The sequence below is a fragment of the Lactuca sativa genome, chromosome 2, assembly GCF_002870075.4.
Source record: "Lactuca sativa cultivar Salinas chromosome 2, Lsat_Salinas_v11, whole genome shotgun sequence".
Classification (NCBI taxonomy): domain Eukaryota; kingdom Viridiplantae; phylum Streptophyta; class Magnoliopsida; order Asterales; family Asteraceae; genus Lactuca; species Lactuca sativa.
Genome location: NC_056624.2, coordinates 82,106,156 through 82,115,849, shown reverse-complemented (window position 1 = coordinate 82,115,849; position 9,694 = coordinate 82,106,156).

Here is a 9,694-nt window from a genome sequence, read left to right as displayed (position 1 = left end):
TGGAGAGTCATACGAGGTGGGATAGGTTTGAGTGTGAGGTGATTGGGCTACTAATGCGAGTGGTCCTCCAAAGTCTGAACAGTCCTTGAGTACAGTGGACTCTTGAGCTTGCAATTCTCCATAAAGCTTATAGAGAGATAAAGAGTGAATCTTCCTGTCACCTTGTACAATCATTTTGGCTATTGTCCAGTGTCTTCCTAAGCCATTAAGAAATTGCAGATTTGTTTCATGATTGTTGCGGATGGTACCTGCATTGGACAGTTTTGTGACAATCAAGTTGAACCTTTTAAAAGAGTCTTCCAAACTTTCACCAGAGTGGGCTTTGAAGTTATTGAATTCGTTGAGTACTGTAGTGAGCTTTTTGTCTTGAGCCTGCTCTGAACCTTCGTACAAGTTTTTGAGAACATCCCAAATCTCCTTTGCTGATTTGCAATTTATGATGATGTCGAAGTTGTCAGGAGCAACTCCACAAGAGATTTCATAAAAGGCAATAGCATCATTTTCCATCTTGTCTATATCATCTTTTGTGGGACGGTTCAAAGGCGGTTGACCTCCTCCTAGCCTTGTTGTGGCTCCATCAGTTTGGACAGGGGTAAGGACTGGAACGTGGGGTCCTTCTTCTATGGATCTCCAAACATCTCTACCAAGTCGTCTGAGATATCTTTCCATCCTTTGAGACCGATGATGATACTCATTTGCAACCAGTATTGGGGCTCGATTGGAACCACCAACACTGTTGGAAACATTCAGTGATAACGATTGTGCCATTTAGTAGTTTTTGTTTAGAGATGAGCTTCAGTGATATAGAGGGCTCTTTGAAAAACCAGAGTTCCGATTTTCAAAAAGCAACCACTATGGCTCTGATACCAATTGTTGAGAGAAAAACTTTGAGACACACTTGAACAAAATGGTTAGAACAAGTATATAGCGGAATAGTTAATCTCGAAGGATCTGTTAGCTCAACAATAATATTAATAGTTAGAATTTAGTGAGTTAGATAAGAAAATAAAGTAATGTAAATGACAGCAACTGCTATATCAAGTATACACGTAAGTTGATTCATAACTTGGGATGCATTCAAACCATAGTTAGTAAGTGAGATCAAACTTAGTGAATAAGTCACAAAGACTTGCTCCGAAGAGTGATTATAATCAGATATGTTTAATTAAGAAGTGGTGAGTAAAGAGTGATAGAATGATAACTTTAGAAATTGTATTAAGATGAAATGCATAAGTTATTGGTGATCAGGAGAGGTAGACAATACAAGAGAATAAGTCTCTATTTATAGAGACTTAGAGCTACACTAGATTACAACTCTATAAGCAGCCGTGAAAGGCATACTGGATAATAGAGTGTATTACATAAAAGACAAGTAAAGTAATCTAGCTAATGACTGCGGTAGTTGACTCCAGGTGCTGATGCGGTTGCGGTAGAGAAATGGTTGTGGTAGCTAAGTTCAAGAGGGTCACTTTCATGATTCAACACATGTAAAGGCCCATTGCCCTTTACCTGCCTCCACGCATGTTCATGCACCAGATAATGCTAATCCTAGGATTACAGATGGGCGCCAGGGTAGGGCGGAGCCCCCGAGCGCTCTGGGTCGTTCTTTCTAGCTTACGACGGAGTTAGCCAGGGCGGCACCATACATCGTTACTGGTATGTTTCCATTTATTATTTTGTCAGTTATTTGATGGTATGCTTGTGTTTAAAATTATGTCAGGTACCTTCTTAGTGAACTCATTGCCTACTCTTGTGCTATTTGACTCGGGTGTGAGTCGGTTCCTTTGTATCTCAGTCTTTCAGTAGGAGTTTTGATATGACTCTTGGAGAGTTATAGTGTCCGTTGCAGGTTATATCGCCAACAAAACTTGGGGTTTCTGCATCGAGTGTTTATCAGGGTTGTTTCTTGGAGATTTTTGGAATGCCTTACCTAATTGATTTGATTCCTATCCCCATGGGGGATGTGTGTGTGATAGTAGGGATGGATTGGTTGACTAGTTTTGGTGCTATGATTGACTGTGAGGGTCTGTGGGTGGTAGTTCATACCCCAAGTGAGGGATAACTTGTTATCTATGGATAGGGTACCAGGATTGGATCAACCTTTTATTATGCTGCTAGGGATCGACAGTATCTTCAACATGGTTGTTTGGGCTATCTTTTGTATTTTGTTGATAATCGGATTGGGCAGGAGGTTTTGGTTTCGGATGTACCTTTGTTATATATTTTGTTGATGTGCTCCCAGAGGAGTTACCCGGTGTGCCTCTTGAGAGGCAGGTTGAGTTCAGGATCGATTTGGTTCTAGGTGTGGCCCCGATTGCTAAGGCGTCTACCGATTGGAGCCACCTGAGATGCAAGAGTTGTCCTCACAACTTCAGGAGCTGTTGGGCAAACATTTTATTAAACAAAGTAGTTCATCATGGGAGCGCCAATTTCATTCGTCAAGAAGAAGGACGGTTCACACTAGATATGGATTGATTACCAGGAGTTGAACAAATTGACCGTGAGGAACCATTACCCACTTTCGCGGATTGATCACCTCTTCGATTAGTTGTACGGAGCATATTGGTTCTCCAAGATCGATTTGAGGTCAGGGTATCATCAGATGAGGGTTAGAGAGGAGGATGTGGAGAAGACTGCATTTCGAACTCGTTATGGTCATTATGAGTTTGTGGTGATTCCATTTGGGCTCACCAATGCACCTGCGACATTTATGGATTTGATGAATTGGGTATGCAGGCCGATGCTCGATCGACCAGTTATCATTTTCATTGATGATATATTGGTGTATTCCAAGACTAGGGAGCATATCCATTTTGTGATGATGTGGCATCAAAGTCACCGAGACTTAGCCAATGAAGTCAGAAAAGGCTCCATTGAAACTTTCTTGCTAAAACAATTTCATGGTGATGAAGTATCAAATTCAAGGTAACTCCTTGAACACCTTCCTTGTGTTAAGGTTTCTAACTCACATGTAGATTTTAATCATCAACTCCCATTATGGAAACATTTATGTACTCCCATATGACAAATGGATTCCAAACAAGAGTCACCTTCATTCAGAATTATGTCAATATGATCCATCCAAATTAATATTATACTTCAATCTGTCCACAAGCAACCAATCTTCAAGTAAACCTTAGACTATTCTTTAATAGTTGTTTAACAATCTTAGTCGCACCAAGTTCTAGTCCTTTATCTTCTCAATGCCCTAGACATTTGGAAAAATCAGAACAAGTGAATATTATGTCATATGTAATCAATCCTATATCTGAAGCATATGGGATTCGATACATCATGTCTTACATAAATACATGATACTTGATTAGTCTTTTTCTATAATATTTCCATATATCAAATTTCCTATGTTGAATCACTTCAACACAATATTCATATATGTTCATGACTAAGTTCTATTAAAGTCCTTCAATCTAAACTTTTAGATTTGAAATGAAGTATGATTGTCATCTCCCTTAAATCCTTTTATAGCAAAACAATTCCCAAACTTTGCAAATTTGAAATATTTGTTTCCTACAACTAATATTTCCAGCCTATAATACTTAGCATAACAATTATGTTCCCACTAGCATAACAATTATGGTCCCACTAGTTTTGACATGTATCCAGAAATCAATTGGACTTCTAGAAATCAATACTATTGACTTTCTTACTAAAGTTCATATTTCTGATATGTGATGCTTTGATAAGTCTTCATGTAGACTTCTCAAGCTCATACACCTTCAGTAGATAGCATGTGTGTGTGTTTAAACCCGTTTAGAACTTACATCTATAAGTCCTGAACGTTTAAACTATTTCTTACCATTTCTCACAATTCGAACTATGAAAGGGATGTCGTAATCATATGCGAATTTGAGAATGCAATTATCACAACCACTAATCATAATGATATTTATCAAATCTTTAAAATATAATAGCTAAAGTCTTTCTATGACAATAGTCAATTTCGGGTCAAGTCAAAGTCAAACAAAGTCAACGAATCAAACCGGTCAATTCAATTAAACCATGTATATTAGGGTTTATGTTATGTAATTACTATATAACTCACTATTTTAATGAGAAAACATCACTTGGAAAATTCGTGTGTTTAATTTTCCTTAGCCTTAGTGCTAAACAATGAACCAAACTGATAAAACAATGTTGCATACTCATCTGGAGTGTGTAAGATCCTAATACATGGCTTAATGGGGCTTAAGGACCATGCGTTGCGGAGCCAAACACTCACAAATGTCACACACGAAACCTCTCTCAATCGTTTTCACTCTATCTCTCTTTATCTAGAATCTCTCCCAAATCTCTCTTTGTATGCGAAATCTCTCCCAAATCTCTCTTTGTATGAGAAATCTCTCCAAGAATGTGAAATCTCTCCCAAATCTCTCATTGTATGTGAAATCTCTCCCAAATCTCTCTTTGTATGTGAAATCTCTCCCAAATCTCTCTTTGTATGAGAAATCTCTCCAAGAATGTGAAATCTCTCCCAAATCTCTCTTTGTATGAGAAATCTCTCTGTGTATGTGAAATCTCTCCCAAATCTCTCTGTGTATGTGAAATCTCTCCCAAATATCTCTTTGTATGAGAAATCTTTCCAAGAATGTGAAATCTCTCCCAAATCTCTCTTTGTATGAGAAATCTCTCCAAGAATGTGAAATCTCTCCCAAACCTCTCTCAAAACCTCTTTTGGTTTTTCGTAATCAATTGGGGCATCCCGACACTTGACTTGGTGAAAAACCATGCGAAACGGGAAGATACCTTGGAAAATAGCCTCTTAGAGCCGGAGTCCTTCTATAGGGATCACACCCTTCTTGAACCGAGGTCAAAGGAGTCAGGCCGAGGAGACCGCGGCCATCCGAAGCCGTAGCCAAGGAGACCGCAGCCATCCAAAGTCATAGCCAAGGAGACCACAGCCATCCGAAGCCACAGCCGTCCAGCTGCAGCGAGCCTCGCCTTCTGACTGCATCAAGCCTTCGGACCGCAGTCCCTTCTCCTCGGATCCTCCTCAGCAGCCGAGCCACTCCAGTTCCAAGGCTGCTGATGACCGCACCCTTGCTAGAACTTCGGATTTCACCATTTTTCACCCGGTTTTTGAACCCAACTCCGTTTTAATCCCGTTTTTCATCATTTTAACGTGTGATTTTCTCCAAAAATTATAATTTAACATATAAGACCCTAAATATTCATAATTTAGACATATTTTTTATGGAAATATATATTTAAGAATAAAATCTATTAAGTGAGATCATGAGGTGGAGTGTGAATCTTACCATAATATTTGACACAAAAAACCACCCCATACCCATTCCCATGACCAACCACTGTACTCCCCACCATACCTGGTCATTCAAGAGTACTTTCCCCACCATTTGACCAGCCCCACTCATGGTCAAAGGCTGAAGACTCTTACCTCTCCTCATTCTCACTCACTTGCTCTCATTTCACTAAAGATCAAACACCTCGTTTCTCTATAACTCCCTCTCACAAAAACGAGATTTCCAAGGCATTTCCAGCTTTTCTCCTTCACTTGGTAAGTATAATTTATCCTCCTTGTGATAATTACACTTCATTCTACTCAAATCATTGATGGCTTACACAAACTCCATCATTATTGTGTTAGATTCTTGAATCTTCAAAGCAATCCTTCAAGTGTTCTTGAGTTAAACACTTCTCTTCTTCAACATTCAACCACTGAAATCACTCAAGTTGAGTTCATACCACTGTATTTTCTTGTTTTCTTAAGTTTTAAGTGTGTGTGGTGGGGGGGGGGGGGAATACAAGTTAAAACGCCAAGAACATAACTAAACTTTTCTAACAACTTTCATCAGAAAAGTTATACTCCATTCACGGACTGTTTTGGATAACTTAAACATTTTAGTTTTCAAAACTGTATTAGGTTCAAATATTTCAAGTTCTTACCTTTAAAATGACTACTTGCACATCTCCATACGATTTTTCTACAATTTATGGTGATTTTTACAAAAATGTCTATCACTGTAGCTACGAATCCGGACCAGTCTGTGAATATGAGCATTTTTAAACAAGTTAGAGGCATCCAAAAATTGTAATAAAATTTATGAACAAACTAGACACATTTTGTGAACTCTCAGAATTTACAAATTTAGTTTTTGACTTCATATGATTTTTCTATGACTTTTCGAAATCAGTGCTGAAAGGCTAAAACTAAATAACAGCCTATAACTTTTATAACACTTTGTATTATGCGGAGCAAAGTGTATAACGATAAGTTCTAAGTATTGAATGCATTTCCTTGTTGGTTTATCATTGTAAACTGAAAATTTGTCATTCATGATAAGGTTTCATCATTTATTTCGAATACATATAATAAACTACAATAAGTATAGTTTATGGGATTTTTACCGCATGACAAAGGCTTTACTCTCGAAACAAATGGGTTTTCATACACGGCCTAATGAACTATAAAAGTAATAGTTCAAGGAATTCATATCACTAATTCATTCATAAAAGGTTATTTTACTCCATCTACGAGAAAAGGGTTTAATAACAAATCATTTGTAAACTAGTTAACTTAGGTTGTGAGACAATCTCTACCCATACGTTTGAGTATGGGATTCAAATTCCTGTAAGTTATAACCAGAGTCTCTTGTAGGGAAAGCGTGATAATTGTGTATAGATCTATATTGGGGTTGACATCCCACACCTCGCTGCTAGCTACAGCCGGACCAGCATGTCTGCGGGTGACAAGAGTCATAAGATCCGGGCGTCTGAAAGACATTGTGCAGGTTACCTCTAGTCATAGTATGGTTATAGCGGCTCACATAAATAGTTAATAATCTATCAAGTTTACATGGAAAAATTTCTACTTTAAAAAGGGGGTTTTACTTCTAAATTAACGAGTTTATTTCGATTTAAACTTGCATGATTCACTGTAAGTATGATGAATTACTTGTACACTTCGGTCTTTGGGTTTTAAGACTACAGTTACATAATAAAGAAATTATTGGATTTTCTGGAAACATACTCTATCGGTTTTACAAGAAAAATGGTTATTTCTCAAACAAAAACTCTTATGAACTCACCAACCTTTGTGTTGACACTCTTTCAAACAACTTGTATTCTCAGGAAATCACTAAACAGGAAATCAAGTGCATTTTGAGGATGGGACGTTAAGGCGTCAAACATTTCATATTTTGTCAACATATTGTAATTGATTTTGAAACATGTAATTCATACAACGATGTAACTCTTTCAATTATATATATGTTGGTTGTGTTTACTTTCATCACTATTGCCATTGTTGTTATGATACTATACATGAAGTCCTCCACCCCCGGACGTTTCCGCTATCTTTGGTTTGGAGGTGTGACAGATTGGTATCAGAGCACAGTTTATAGTGAATTAAGTATATCAAACAACATAGGATATACAAACTATAAATACATTTGGGACTAAAAGTCTTTGATTTTAAAACATTTTAACGGGTTATAGTTTTAGAAAATAAATAGTTTTCTCATTTAGAAGTATACCTACATGCATTACATACTCACGTAGTGTCATAACTAGAAGAACATAAAGTAAAAGAAGAGGAGTTGAACGCTACGAGTATGCCTTGGTATGAGTAATCAGTTCTGGGAAGGATATAGTCTGATCAACTATATATGTCCGAGAAGTGACTTACTCATACGGGGGGATAGTCGTAGGGGGCAACAAATCTAATAACCTAACTTCACTCTACAAAGAATGCTCTAAGAACCAAATCTAAACATTTAAAATACTATAAGAGTATTTGTATGTTGCTATAGCACAATGATATTATTATTAACCGCTACCTGCTTCTTACACCCCTATTCTCGCGCAGACGACATGGCAGGATTCCACTTACCAGGAGACCCATACTTTCCCAATCAGGGAAATGCCGGCTGGATTGAAGAAGAGCCCGAAGAGCTCATTGAAGAGGACCCCGAAGAGGAACCTGAAGAAGAAGAAGAGGAGGTAGACAAAGAAGAAGAATAGGAAGAAGACGAGGTGGACATGGATGAGGATGAAAGTGAAGAAGAACCAGAGGAGGAAGTACTCAACCCTCCTTACATCACCAGGGTGCCGACGAACTGTTTTGGCCACAACGGGCCTGAGCCCCGTTAGGCAACCATGATCAAGAGGTGGAGCCGACAACAACGCCAACGGTCGCCATATGGTGACCAACGAGGTTACTATGACCTCAGCCATGGGGGACCGGCTAACAGAGCCCTCCCCATCATGGTCCAACACATCACGAATTTGGGGAACCAGAGTAGGGAAATGGCAGATCAGGTTCGAAATCTCAGCGCTGTTACAGCAGCCGCCGACGCACGCACCAGGGATTTGGAGAGGGACTTCTATTCGGTGGACCAACTTATCGAGGACCTTACCACTTCTCGAGCGGAGGTAAGGGAGTACCAGGAGAGGCACGCAGCTCTTGAGGAGAGAGTGATCGCGGCCGAACGCTGGATTGCGGAGCTTTAGGGAGCCTCGACCTCATCTCAGGGCCACCATGGACCAGATGCCACCCGCCGCGAGTAGTGTTCGCACTGCTCATGTCTTGTTATAAATCTAGGATTTCGAGTATGTGTTGGTGCTACTCTTTATTGCGAATAGGTTGACCCCACGACTAAGTGATCACACTAGTCAAAGGGGCTTTTGTACTGCCAAAACTTTATATTTACATTGATGTAATGTGGACCCCTATGAGGTCAAACCTTTCCCAAAACAATATGTACTAAAATTTTATCAATGAATTTGGCATGAATTTTATTTCATTAGATGTTTGAGTCACTATTATCAAATTCATAAGTTATTTGTATAGACTTTCACTCTGAATTGCTTGCAAAAAAATATATATACAACAAAGTCGGGACATAATGCGAATGAGTTAGAACAACTAATACTTGACTCATTATTACTATCGAAACCTTACCAACTTTCCATCTTTAAAAATATATGACAGAACCATGCCGCCAATGAAGAGACCAAGACCATCCGGCAGCGCAGCACCACCACCTCCTCCACCGCCACCTCCGCAATTTGACTCTGTAATGTTCCAGGCTGCGGTAACAGCAGCTATGGCAGCCGCAATGTTGCAGATAGGTACGAACAGTGCTGGTGGTTTTGGATCTGGTGCTACGCACTCTAACCACAGGGATAATACGGGGCGTACGAAGGAGTGCACTTACAAGGACTTCACAAATGGGAAACCCGATTATTTCAATGGAAGCGGGGGCGTCATTGCACTAATGCAATGGTTCGAGAGAACTGAAGCAGTCTTTGAAATTTGTGCCTGCCCTGAAGTGAGCAAAGTCAAGTACGCGACATTCACTTTCATCGGAAGAGCTCTCACTTGGTGGAACGGTAGAGTTAAGTCGCTTACTCCTGCAGTGGCTAACTCTATAAGCTGGGAGGATTTAAAAGCTTTAATGCTGAAGGAATATTGCCCGAGGGGCGAAGTGCAAAAACTTGAAGAAGAACTTTGGAACCTTAAGATGTCGGGGACGGATCTCGAAGCTTATACCGCCCGATTCAATGACCTAGCACTCCTCTGTCCCACAATGGTCACTCCAGAGGAGAAAAAGGTGGAACGATTTCTTTGGGGGCTATCATCCCAGATTCATGATAGTGTACTGGCCTCGAAACCCACTACCTTTGAGAGTGCCAAGGAATTGGCACAACAACT